General features: G+C 38.0%; 1 protein-coding gene across 2 annotated transcripts in view; it reads left to right on the top strand.

Moving 5' to 3' along the window:
- The window catches only part of LOC124615351 (transcription elongation factor SPT6), a 163,723-nt gene that overhangs the window by 96,203 nt on the left and 53,184 nt on the right, over nt 1-14,336 (top strand). The gene's annotated exons all lie outside the window — the stretch shown is intronic.

The following is a 14,336-nucleotide window of genomic DNA, read 5'->3' as shown; positions in this document are numbered from 1 at the left end:
TTTTCATGAAAATTATGATACTTCATCTGCTTTCTTGGGTTGAAAGTGAAGATATCTTTCATTTCTATCACAATGCTTGAACAGTAATTATTATCATTAATTACATTTATAAGCCATTAATTACATTTATAAGCCTAGCCTGCCACAGCATTAGTTTGTGATACTAGGATAAGCACACTTTTGTTAACTTGAAGACATTAATTCCACATATGAACTTTCTTTCCAGTGATTATGTACTGTACAAATGGCAATTCATTCTTAATTGTTTTTGTGATTTGGAAACACATTTTTCTTCTGTGTCAGCTAGTAGTTTTAATTTTTTTACTTCAGATTTCAAACTTGTTTTTTTTTTTCTTAGTTACTTATCAGTGGGGAAAATATCCATTTTTTTTTCTTTGTCAAACTTTATATTGCAGAAAGTGTTAATCTTGTAGGACGTTATGTAGAAATTTATTGTGGTGAATCACAGTGCTAGGGCTGCTGTCATTAAGTTTTTAGCTTATATTTTTTTAAGGTTCAGTGCCAGATCCATTTAGAATTCTACAGACATGCTGTCTGAATTAGATTTCATGGCAAGTAAACTGCAGCATATTACTCAACTTTAACTGTGGCCTAGTTTTGCATTCTAAGTTTGCCTGCATGGCTGGTCTAAGTAGTGACCAAATTGTATCTTCAATAATTTCTCAAGAGTAAAAAATCAAGAAAACATCATACAATTCCATTATTTTAACAAAAACATTCAGGGAGAACCTGCAGAACCAATGAAAGCAGCCATTTTGGGACAAGCTGTTACATGGATGTGAGTTGCAATGCGAGACAAAACCTGATATATTTTGTTAAAGAATAATACCAGAATCAGCTCTGTGATCTGACAAGATAAATCTGCTTGCAATTGCTAACAACAGAAACTGTAGGTGTGACAATCTTCTCCCTGCAGTCTACTGCAATTATTACAAACTGCATAAAAGATAACCATTGGATTGTAATCGAGCAGAGATACAAGATGGTTTGAAAAATTGTTTGTGAGTGGAACAGTAGTGTAAGCAATAAATATTGATTACCATTTTTCCTCACATTAATTAATTGTAATGATTCTTTTAGCTTACATTCAATGACGTACATTCAATAAAATTCTAACAATGGGAACAGACAGGAAATATTCAATAAAATTCTTTCCTATAGACCTTGAGAAACAAGACATTACTCCCATGGGTGGTAGCATAGCTACTGGTTGTGGTCTCTATAGAGGAGCCAAACTGTGTCCTACAACATAGGGCAGGGGGTGGGGGTAGGGGTTCTTGAGTCATACTGAAGCCAGATTCCATAAGGGAGTCAACCCCAATAGAAAATCAAGCAGATTGTGATGCGTAGAGGAGGCAGCTCCCATCACGCAGCCTGTGTCGTTTGGTCACCAAGAGCTGTTGCACAATGACTTGATTCATGGATCCAGTTATATGGCTCCTTCCATGTATAGCATTTTTATGACTATGACGTGTGGGGCCTGAAGATGGCATCAATGTAATGCCGGAACTGGTAGCATGTAAGAAGTTCATAAAATAATTTTCTACAATACATATGACTGTTGGTAAATTATTGCTTCAAGAAATACTTGCCAGCTGTTGTCCCACGGACCATAATGGATCAACGAAGATCATGAAGAACTGGATCAGCTGGTGATAATGGCAAATAGTAAAGAACAAATTATTTGACTATATGGCTTATGTATCTTTGGCAGTGTGGAATGTTTGAGGATTGACCAACAAAGAGAGCGAATTGAATCAAGTGTCCAAAGAAAGAAAGGTAGACATTGCAGTAATAACAGAAAGTAAGAAAAAAAGTAAAAGGAGCAAAAGATTTGACAGATTGCTTAATGCCGTGGAATGAAGACAGACAGATTTCAAAGTTCCAAGAGGTCATCTAACAGCTGTAGATGTGTATGTCCCAGAAGAGGGAAGAAAAGGTGGTACTGGTACTTTTTATGATGATCTTCATAAAGAAGTGAACAAAAAGACAGCCCATATTTTGATTGCTGGTGTTTTCAATGCAAGAGTCAGAAACCTAGCTATACTATGCATAGTAGGATTATTTGGAGGTAAGACTCTTAATAATAATGGACCAGAGCTACACAAGTCTGCCTCTTTTAATAATTTTAAAAGAAGAAAGACATTCATAATTTTACACAGAGTACAGAAGGATCAAGATCTGTCATTGATTATATACTAGTTAATGGTACAACGAAGAATTTTATGCATGCTTATCGAGGAAGCAACAGAGGTAGCAACAATTTCCTTTTAGGATGTACACTAAGGCTACTATCAAAGTGGAAGAAAACTAAGCAACTCCAAAAGAAACCACAATATTAGTCGTTTAAAGTGCATCTTCCTTTGGGATATACTATTAGAAAAAATTTTCAGCGCAGTCTCTTTAAGGAAAGCTTGCTTCAGTAAACAGTCTGTAAAGACATCAATATACATAGAATGAAATAATGTTAAGACTTACACCATTGAAACAGCCTCAAAAACAATTGAGAAAAGGACAAAAACAGATAGATAAAACCACTCAGAATTTGGAACACAAAAATCAAAGAAGCCTTCTTTTAACCATTTAGTTTTGTAGGACCAAATTGAGGAGCAGATCTCCAAGGTAAAAGTAATTACAGATAAAAATAAAATATTTACGAACCAAAAAAAGACAAACCACAAGTTTTTGTAAACACAATCAACAATATAACACAGGATTCAATTTTTCAAGGAACTCTTGACAGAATAGAAGGAGGGACCCGTGAGGAAACTCTTCACCTTTGATTTGAAAGTCTGTGGATTGCTGTTAGGATTTTTGAATTCTTGTGGTAGTTAATTAAAAATGTATACAGCAATATACTGCACACCTTTCTGCACAAGAGTCAAGAAAGTGCGATCCGAATGCAGATTAGATTTCTGCCTAGCACTTACTGAGTGAAAACTGCTAATTCTTGGGAATAAGTCAATATTGTTAACAAGAAACGAAAGAAAAGGATATATATATTGAGAGGCCAAAGTCAGAATACCCAGATTAATTATCAGAGGTCGACAAGAGGTTCACGAACTTACACCACTTATTGTCCAAACTGCCTGTTTATAAGCCAAAAATGTCCTTTCAGAGTGGCAAAAGTTACCTCAAAATATAATTCCATATGTAGTAAGTGAATGAAAGTAAGCAAAGTAGACTACTTTTCGTGTCAAACTATCACTTAATTCCGATACCGTTCAAATAGTAAAAATGGCAGCACTAAGTCTTTCAACAAGATCCTGAACATGGGCTTTCCATGACAGTTTATTATCTATCTCAACACCAAGGAATTTAAACTGTTCAGTTTCACTAATCATATGCCCATTCTGTGAAATTAAAATGTCAGGTTTTGTTGAATTGTGTGTAAAAAGTTGTAAAAACTGAGTCTTATTGTGATTTGGCTTTAATTTATTTTCTACAAGCCATGAACTGCACTATTTGAAACAGTGCCACTGTTGCACACAACATCCTTAATTACCAAGTTAGTGTCATCAGCAAACAGAAGTATTTTTAGAATCACCTGTAATACTAGAAGGCATATCATTTATATAAATAAGGAACAGGACAGGCCACAGCACTGATCCCTGGGGCACACCACACTTGACCATGCCCTACTGATACCCCACATCATAGCCATTCTCAACACTGTGGATAATGACCTTTTGGTGTTTATCATTAAAGTAAGAGGTGAACCAGTTGTGAGCTACTCCCCGTATTCCATAATGGTCCAACTTCTGAAGCAATATTTTGTGATCTGTGCAATCAAACACCTTAGTTAAATTCAAAAAGATGCCTAACGTTTGAAACCTTTTGTTTAATCTATCCAGTAACTCACAGAGAAAAGAGAATATAGTATTTTCAGTTGTTAAACCACCTCTAAAACCAGACCGCACATTTGATAGCAAATTTTGCTAGATAAAGTGGTCAATTATCCTTTCATACACAGCCTTTCCAATAACTGTAGCAAATGGTGATTGCATGGAAATAGGTCTAAAATTGTCTAGATTATCCCTTTCTCCCTGCACAACATTCATATACCTGTTCAGTGCAGTGCCAAAATATGTCTACAGACTCAAATGGAATTCCGTTTTTTATGTACATGACCACTCCTCCACTCCGCGAAGAACTCCTTGAAAAATGCCAGCTAGTCTGTATCCTGGTTAAGGAATCCTCTGAATTGTCAAATTATTTAGGTAGTGCTCTGATATATCAATAATTTCAGAGCCAACATCTATAAGCAGTTCACTAATTTTATCTATAATATCTCTTACATTTTGATGAAATATGCTAATTCCTTTACTACTTTGATATCTGGCCTCCTTTGAAAGTGATTCCTTTGTTACAGGGACTTCCTTTAAGCAGGGATACCTATCAGCTGACTTCAATCTAAAACAGATGCATTTCTGACACCAACTACTACAGGAATTTTCCCATGAGTGATCCCACCACCACCTGTTACACTGTCACCTATAAGCTTTGCCAGCCCCCCCTTCCCATACCTGTTGAGGTGCAGGCCATACCTAGTGAAACCCAATCTGTTGATAGACTCAACTGGCACCACTGCAATGTGAGCCATGTCCTCCACCATCAGCGCCTCCTCCAGCCCCGTGTTAACACCCCCAACAGCAGCATTAAGATGAGGCTGCTCATGATGCTGAAACTGTTGCACTTACATTTGTGCCACCAGTTTGAGTAGCTACCTTTACCAGATCACCATCTACATTATACTCCCCATCCCTATCAAGACTATTCCCAGCTCCACCTGCAATTACTACTTGATCTCTTTTGTAAAATTCCTTCATAACTCCCCTATGTTGTCAGCCACCTGAGCTAACCCTGCACTGGACTTCATGATGCTGGTGACCTGGTACTCACTCCCTAACACTTCCTGCTGCTGCTGGCCCACGTCTCTGCCATGCGAACTACGTAGCAGCAGAACCTTCTTCTTTCTGTTAGAATTTGCGACTGCCTTAGGCTTCCTAATTGCTGAGGACTGCTGCATGTTTCCTACACCTACAGCTACAAGAGACTTCTCTCCACTAAACTCTGACAGTTGGCCAAATTGCCTTCTTACCAATTGCCAGTTCCCAGTCTCCATTACCCTTCACCCCCCTCAATCTATCTACTTCCTCCTTTGCTTTTTGTAACTGCGCAGATCTTACACTCCTGCTCCTCTATCAACTTATTTCTGCTGCAAATTCTGAATTTCAGGAGAGGATCTTGCTAGAATGCTCACTGGCTTCCCCACTGCACTCCCCCCCTTCCAATGAAAATACTTTGAACAAATCTCACACTGTAACCCACTATTCACATACCTTTGACATAGCCCACACTTCTCACTCGTGGTAAAATGTTAACAGTTACTGAAAGAACTAAACATCTACATTCCCTAAGTTCAATTATAACAGTAGAATTATTTAAAGAACTAACAATAGTGATCTTGAATTTCGCTTTCTACTAAGAAACCAACTACTTTTATTAATGCTATTAAACCACTACTAATATCAATACCAACAAGACCTTCACACAATTTCTTATCCAAAATAAAAGAAATCCAAGCAACACTGGAACATTCAACAAAATTAAATACAGTGAACGAAAGTTTTACTGAAATATTTCACTACAAACAATAAGAAACATCGGCTGAAAACTACTGTACTAAATTTAATAAATGACATCAATGCGAAAAGAACTCTCTAAAACACAGCGGGCAAAAGTTTATTAAACTGTTATTTCACCAGAAACAGCATGAGACACTGTTGAAAACTACTAAATTTAATAACCGAATAACAGTGCACAAACAACTTTGTCAGAACTTAAGAACCACTACAGCTGCAATTGCACTCTGCAAAATGTAAACGCTGTGCTAATATTTGGCTGAACGATTGAAAACTACTAAATTTAATGTGACTTCTGAAGACTAAATTTAATATTTGAATACAATGCGCAAACAACTTTGTCAGTAGGCCTACTTAGCTTTAGAACTGCTACAGCTGCAACTGCACTCCTCAAAATATAAGCATATAGTGTCTGTTAAGTCTAAATTTTTGCAGGGCCAAGTACATACACTAGTGGCTTCCAGTAGACTGAATCAAAACAGTGGTAAATACAGTGCCGCTAAAACTGTTTTTAGCAGCCATAAAAGAAGCTGGTACATCCTTAAACTGGGAGAATAAAAGTATCATAATGGAACATAGTAATACAGCCTTTGTTTTTGGTCTTGACATTATACTGTACAAAGACGGGCACAAATGTGTCTTATTTTCCAAAGTAGTGATGTACCATACAATGAACAGGTGGCAAAAGAAGTAGCTGACAAGATGATAGCAATGTTATTTGCTGATAATTTCATAGTGTGGGGGAATGAGGAGGGAATACAGAAGCAGTTACATCTTGGGAAGAAGTTGTGAAGAATATGGCCTAAAATTTACACAAAGAAATTTGAGCTGTTGATCAAAAATAGAAAAAAATTATAGCCCTCTAGTAAACATGAATTTAGACACTGAACAGCAAAAAACAGTGGAAAGCTGTAAGCACTTGAGGAGTGTTGTATAAGAAAATGTAAGAAATGACAAAGAGATAAGTGAATGGGCAAGACAAGCTGATAGCTTTATGAGAAATTTGAGAGTATTGATATGGTACAAAGAAATCCCCCAGAAAAATGGATGACACTCCTAACATATTATACACCAAGTCTGTTATACCTTAAAGAAAGCTAGATTATGAATGAAAGTGGAAAAAATAACAAGTGACAAAGTGAAATGAATATTTTAAAAAGTCAGATAGGTGTAACTAAAATGGAAAAAAAAGAGAGATGAAAGTGTTTGTCAGAGAACACCGGAGGAACCCTACCAGATAAATCTGAGGAAAGAAATTTAAAATGGTACGGGCATTTGAAGAGAATGGATGGACAAGGATGCTTGGGAAGATGGAGTGCAAGAAACCAAGAGCAAGGCTGAGGGACAAGTGTCTAAAAGGAGTGTAGAAAGTGGTCAGAAAAGAGGAGGAGACTTATCAAGAGCATTGACACAGAGCTGGTGGGATGACCGAAGAAGATTGAGAGGCTTGTGTTCCAAGCAGGCCCTGCCAGTGGTGGGAAACTGTATAGTCTGCCTGTAAACTCAAGAGCGAGCAGCGCTTTTGGTGGGGGAAGTGGCCTTTCCCGAAAGAACGCTGCCACCGGCCTACAGGGGCACCCAAAATCAGTTTCCCATTATCGGTCTAGCGGTGTAGATCGGCGTGCAGTGATACACGTCATTTCTGTTCGTGGGATCTTAGTTGCCAGTGTCAGTGAGTTAACGTTGTATACTTACTGATGTACTCCGATATCCGGAAGTGATGGATAATCGTCTAGCATTGCAAGAAAATGTGTAAAATACGAAGAAGTGAAGGTATTTGCAGAGTAACGAGCGTTCGATCGTCTCTAATGTTATTACAGCGTGTATTAAAGAGGCGGCGCAAAAAGACCTATTGGCTAATATTACCAGTCCCAATTAAAGGGCTGCAATCTATGCAAACGTCAGCCTCACCCAATAGGACACATAAGTAAGGAACGGATAAAAAAGCCGCATGGTTTACTGGAATCGCCACGAAGGAAAACTAATAGTTTTCGGAGGAAACCCATCGGTATAGACACCTTTGATGCTTATGGAACACTAAATCTGTACCTCGGTCACTATTCACCTGATTCTAAGACATATGGCTTAAAACATGTGTGCAATAGCTATTCGAAACACTGCTGAAATTTCCTTCGAAACATGTACACCGATTCTAGACTTCTAAGCAAAAAGCTTGACATTCGAGATGCGTTCACATATTCATTTTTATGTTTTGGTAAGAACTTTATTTGTTAATCTAAAGCAATGTTATCCTCTTCAAAATATTCCCGAATACATACTATACACTTATAGCAGTACTTTTTCCAGTTCCCGAAACACTTTAGGAGCTGTTTCTTCGGGATAGTTAATAGGTCTCTTAACTGTGCATTTTTAATCTCATCCATGCTTGTAAAATCGCTGTCCTTTAAGGCCCGCTTTGAAATGTTTATACCACTTGTCTGCCCTTGGTTTACTCATAACAGGCTCACCAAAAGCAATATTTACCATTTCTAAAAATTTCATACACTTTATTCTATTCTTATAACAAAATTTAATACAGATTCTCTAATTTATTTTTATACAAAACAAATAATCGTTGATACTACCAAAATACATGTAACCTTTCTGACAGCTGACAACAGAGTAAATACCCAATATGAATAACATTGCACACATACTTTTGAGGCATGTTTACGAAAGCAGTGACAAAAAAGTGGTGCAAATCGGACTATTACAACACACAAAATTATAAATTTCTGCTTAATTTTTAAACACTCTTCGTGTTGCAAGAATTGTTGAGTTTCAATGCAGTCCTTCAAAGAAAACTTCTACTTTTTAGTAGAAAAACAAAATGAGAACAAGCCTTAAATTCTACAGACTGATTGAATTATATTGGGGTTCGTTTTACGAATAGCAATAGAGGAACATACATTCACATGAACAGGCATTTGGTTCTATGTTTTAGTAGACTCCTGACTTCCGTTCTTATGTTAATAATATTTACTCTATAATGTTGTGTTTCGGAAGAAGCTATCGTTTTTTTGTGTTTCTTATGCTCTTAATGCATTTGTCTAGAAATAAACACAGCCGAGACGTATCTGTACTCGGCGTCGCCACAGATTTAAAGAGCGCGCTACGGCAGGGCCGGTTCTACGTTGTGAAACAGCCTGTAGAAGCGCCTTGTGACGTAGCTGGGTTGGCAGAGTGGGGACTCGTTCGCTCGCTCTTCAGTTTACCGACAGACTATACAAGATGATTGTACTGTTCACATATTATATAAAAAAAAGATTGGAAAAACTGTGAAGATGAAGTTGAAAGTACACCTGAAAATTTGTAATTATAATGAGATTAAGTTAGTGTATAATCTAAACATAGGAAAGGAAATTATTGAAATTAACAATTAAGTGTACTCTCTTTGCCAGAAATGTTCCAGCACAGGTTTTTTTTTTTTTTGAATTTGCGATACTAAAAAGGAACAAATGTTATTTTTATGTTACCTGGTATACGTGTGTCATTGAAATGACCTTGGACATGTTTCCATGCGAATTTACTATGTGGTAGGACTGTGCTTAGCAACACACTGGGTTCTTGGCGAATTAGTTACGGTGGCACAGTGGATCTTGAGAGTAAGCAGAGAGTCAACATTAAGTTCTGTAGCAAGCTCGGGAAAACTCCTAGTGAAACATGGACAATGATTAAGCAAGCAAATGCCGACAAGGCACTTTCAAGAAATCATGTTTTCGAGTGGCATGAAAGTTTTTGTGAAGGCAGAGATGCAGTGCAATACAATCCCAGAGCTGGTCACCCATCTACAACACAATCGATGCAAGTGGGAAGTGTTTAAGGCAGTTATTGCAAGAACGCTGTGATATAACTGTAAGGTTATCAAAAGAACATAACTTGAATCATCACGGGTGTCATAAGATTTTATGCAAAGATTAAGGGAAAAAGAAACTTAATGCAAAACTTGTCCCACACAAACACAACAGACAGGCAGAAAGAGGAAAGACAAAGAACATATGCTGAACTGCTGTATACAACCAGACATGATCCCACATTTCCGCCAAAGATTATTGCTGGGGATGAAAGTTGGTGCCACCAGTATGACTGTCGCACGAAGTGTCAAAGTGCCGAATGATAGAGTCCTGGATTACCAGCCTCAAAAATGGTCAAACGACGACCTTTGAGAACAAAGACAATGTTGATTGCATTCTTTGATGCTAAAGGATTATTTCACCATGAGTATGTTCCTCCAGATCAAACAGTGAACCAAATTCTTTACATCAGATTCTTGAAATGTTTGTGACTAGCAGTTTGATGTCACTGCCCTGATTTGTGGCATTCTCAGGACTGGTTCTTACTGCATGGCAATGCAAGAATCTATACTGCTTTATCCGTTACCAAGTATATGGCCAAAACATTCTGTTATTGCCATCCCACATCCGCCGTATTCCCTGACCTCTCACCATGTGATTTTTTTTCTTGTTTCTGTGAGAGGAAAGGTGACTGAAAGGAAAGTTTCATCAGGATATGACAAGACATCCAACTAACTGTACCAAGTGTGCTTACAAGCATCACAATTGAAAATTTTCTTGCTTGCTTTCAAGATCTTCAGAAACGTTGGCAGCTGTGTATAGATAGCCAAGGGGACTACTTTGATAGAAGCTAAGATTGTAACTTGGTAAGTACAGTTTCCTATTTAAAAAAAAAAAAAAAAAAAAAAACCTGTCCAGGAACTTCTCTGACAAAGGAAATATATGACATGAAGATGACAACTGAGTGTACACGGGTAGAGTCAAACAAAGGGTTGAGAAGAGCATTTACTAAAGTAAATGGAGTTTGCAGAATGAAACAAAAAGTTTATCGTCAGTGTTTATTACTTGTTTTGACTTACGGCGGTGACGCATTAATAAATACAAAAACTGATGGTTGCTAGCGAACAGTGGAGATGTGCATGGTAGCAATTTTGTGAAGAGACAGGAAAACAAAGAAATGAATGGAGGAACATATTGGAGTGGTAGATGTAATTGTTAATGTAATGAAAATGAGGCGGGCAGAACATTTTGCCAGGCAAATGGATGCTACATGGAGCAATGAAGTTAAATGTTTGGGTGAGTCAAAGGATAAGAACAGACAAAGACAACAGTCCTATGGAAGGTGAGACAATCTCATTAGAAAATGTGTTGGAGCAGTGTGTTTTTGTATAAATGAAGGCTGTAATACACTGGTGTGCGAATCTCATGGACAAAAGTAACTTTTTCATTTTGTGTCACTGCCAACCAACATAGGTCAATGAAACTTAGACCATACATAGAAAGAACTGCTACAGAAGTTGACTGAAAGAAATATGCAATGAGATGAACATAAATGATGTTTTAATTCAAAGACAATAATTACAATGATGGCCCCCCTGGACATCTAAAATAGGTGAGATATGGTTCGTAATAGGGTGTGTTATCACCATGTGCAGAAACGCTTACTCTGATCTTGCTCGGATGCTGGTCACAATGTTGATGATGAGTTATCATCATAGGGCATTCCCTTCCTGCACCAGTGTTGTTGACAACTGCTGGATGGCCATTTGTGCGTGTGAACATGCTGCAATGTATCCCACCCCAATGCTTCCCACACATGGTTAAATCGGGGAGGGGGAAACAGGCAGGCAAGTCCATTCACAGAATATTCCCTTGCCCCAAGAGCTCACTCCACCAGTGCTGTTTCATGCAAAAGCACATTGTCATCCATCAAAATGAAGTCAGGACTGATTGCAACTCTGGAAAGATGCACATGGAGATGGAGTAGTGTCACAATAACATTGGCCATTGAGTGCACCATTTCCAAAGATTTATAGTCCAGTACACCCATGCAACATTATGCTATCTACATCTACATGATTACTCTGCTATTTTCAATAAAGTGCCTGGCAGAGGGTTTAGTGAACCACCTTGAAGGTGTCTCTCTACCATTCTACGCTCAAACGGCGTGTGGGAAAAACAAGCACTTAAATTTTTCTGTGCGAGCCCTGATTTCTCTTATTTTATCCTGATGATCATTTCTCCCTATGTAGTTGAGTGCCAACAGAATGTTTTCGCAATCGGAGGAGAAAACTGGTGATTGAAATTTCATGAGAAGATCCCATCGCAACAAAAAATGTCTTTGTTTTAATGATTGCCACTCCAATTCACGTATCATGTCTGTGGCACTATCTCCCCTATTTCACAATAAAACAAAACGAGCTGCCCTTCTTTGAACTTTTTTGATGTCATCAGTCAGTCCCATGTGGTGCAGATCCCACACAGCACAGCATTACTCCAGAGCAGGACAGACAAGTGTGGTAAGCAGTCTCTGTAATAGACTTGTTGCATCTTTTAAGTGTTCTGTCAATGAATCACAGTTTTTGATTTGCTCTACCCACAACACTATTCATGTGATTGTTCCAATTTAGGTTATTTGTAATTGTAGTCTCTAAGTATTTAGTTGAATTTACAGCCTTCAGGTTTGTGTGACTTGAGGCATAATCGAGATTTAGTGGATTTCTTTTAATACTCATGTGAATAACTTCACACTTTTCTTTATTCAGGGTCAATTGTCACTTTTCACACTATACAAATATCTTATCTAAATCATTTTGCAATTTGTTTTGATCATTTGATGACTTTACAAGATGGTAAATGACAGCATCATCTGTAAACACTCTAAGATGGCTACTCAGATTGTCTCCTATGTCGTTAATAGAGATCAGGAATAACAGAGGGCCTGGGGAATGCCGGATATTACTTCTGTTTTACTCGGTGACTTTCCGTCTATTACTACGAACTGTGATCTTTCTCACAGGAAATCATGAATCCAAGCGCAACACTGAGGCGATATTCCATAGGCACACAGTTTGGTTAGAAGATGGCTGTGAGGAACAGTGTCAAAAGCCTTCTGGAAATCTAAAAATATGGAATCAATTTGACATCCCCTGTCGGTAGTACTCATTACTTCATGAGTATAAAGAGCTAGTGTGCTTCACAAGAACGATATTTTCTAAATCCGTGCTAATTACGTCTCAATAAATCTTTTTCTTCAAGGTACTTCATAATGTTAGAACACAGTATGTGTTCCAAAACCCTACTGCAAATCGATGTTTGTGATATGGGCTGTAATTCAGTGGATTTCTCATCCTTTCCTTTTTGGGTATTAGTGTGACTAGAGCAATTTTCCAGTCTTTAGGTATGGATCTTTCTGTGAACAAGTGGTTGTATATAATTGCTAAATGTGGAGCTATTGTATCAGCATACTCTGAAAGGAACCTGACTGTACCGGAAACCTTGCCTTTATTAAGTGATTTAAGCTGATTTGCTAAACCGAGGATATCTACTTCTATGTTTGTCATCTTGGCTGTTGTTCTTGATTGGAAATCAGGAATATTTACTTCATCTGCTTTTGTGGCACTGTAACCAGCGACCAGAATCTCTTTGGATTTTCTTCCAGTTTCTGAGACAGAGTTTCGTTGCGGAAATTATTATAAGCATCTCACATTGAAGCACGTGCAATCTTTTGAACTTATGCAAAACTTTGCCAATCTTGGGGATTTTGCTTTCTTTTAAATTTGGCATGCTTTTTTGTTGCTTCTGCAACAGCAATCTGACACCTGTTTTGTGTATCAGTACCATCACTTATTAATTTATGTGGTATATGTCTCTCAATTTCTATCGAATCTATCTCTTTGAAATCATTCCACATCTTTTCTACACTTACATGATCAGAACGGCAGGAGTGGAGACTGTCCCTTAAAAAGACGTTAAGAGCATTTTTACCACCTTTTTTAAATAGATGTACTTCGGGTTTCTTTTTGATGGTTGAGGGTGTTGTGGTATTCAGCCTAACAGAAACAGCCTTGTGGTCACTAATCCCTGTAACCATCATGATACTCCCTATTTGTCCCGGATTCTTTGTTGCTAAGAGGTCAAGTATGCATTCACATCCATTTATGCTTCGAGTGGGCTCATGTACGAACTGTTAAAAATATTTTTCTGAGAAAGCATTCAGTACAATTTCGGATGACGTTTTATGCCTGCCACTGGCTTTAAATGCGTAATTTTTCCAGCATAGCGAGGGTAGATTGAAGTCACCACTGACTATAATTGTATGAGTGAGGGAACTATTTGAAACGATACTCAAGTTTTCCTTGAACTGTTCAGCAATTGTATCTTCTGAGTTGAGGGGTTGGTAAAATGATCCAATTAATAGTTTAGTCCAATTGTCAAGTATAACCTCCACCCATACTATTTCGCAGGAACTAGCTACTTCAATTTCGCTACAAGGTAAACCACTTCTGACAGCAATAAATACTCCTCCACCCACTGTATTTAATCTATCCGTTCTGAACACTGTTACTTCGTTTGAAAAAATTTCAGCTGAACTTATTTCTGGCCTTAGCCAGCTTTCCGTACATGTAACTATTTGAGCTTCAGTGCTTTCTATAAGGGCTTGGAGCTCTGGTTCTTTCCCAATACAGCTACGACAATTTACAACCACAATACCAATAGTTTCTATAACTACCTTACTGTGTTTTACCTGTGCCCTTTTAGATGTACACCCTTTCTGTGGTTTACTGAGACTCTCGAACCTAAAAAAACTGCCCAGTCCCTTCCACACAGCCCCCGCGCCATGTGTAGTCACTTCCTGTGTGTAGTCGACTCCCGA

This window comes from Schistocerca americana, chromosome 1 (genome assembly GCF_021461395.2).
Source record: "Schistocerca americana isolate TAMUIC-IGC-003095 chromosome 1, iqSchAmer2.1, whole genome shotgun sequence".
Taxonomy (NCBI): Eukaryota; Metazoa; Arthropoda; class Insecta; order Orthoptera; family Acrididae; genus Schistocerca; species Schistocerca americana.
Note: the sequence above shows the minus strand (reverse complement) of the source record. Positions and strands in the feature narration are given on the sequence as shown.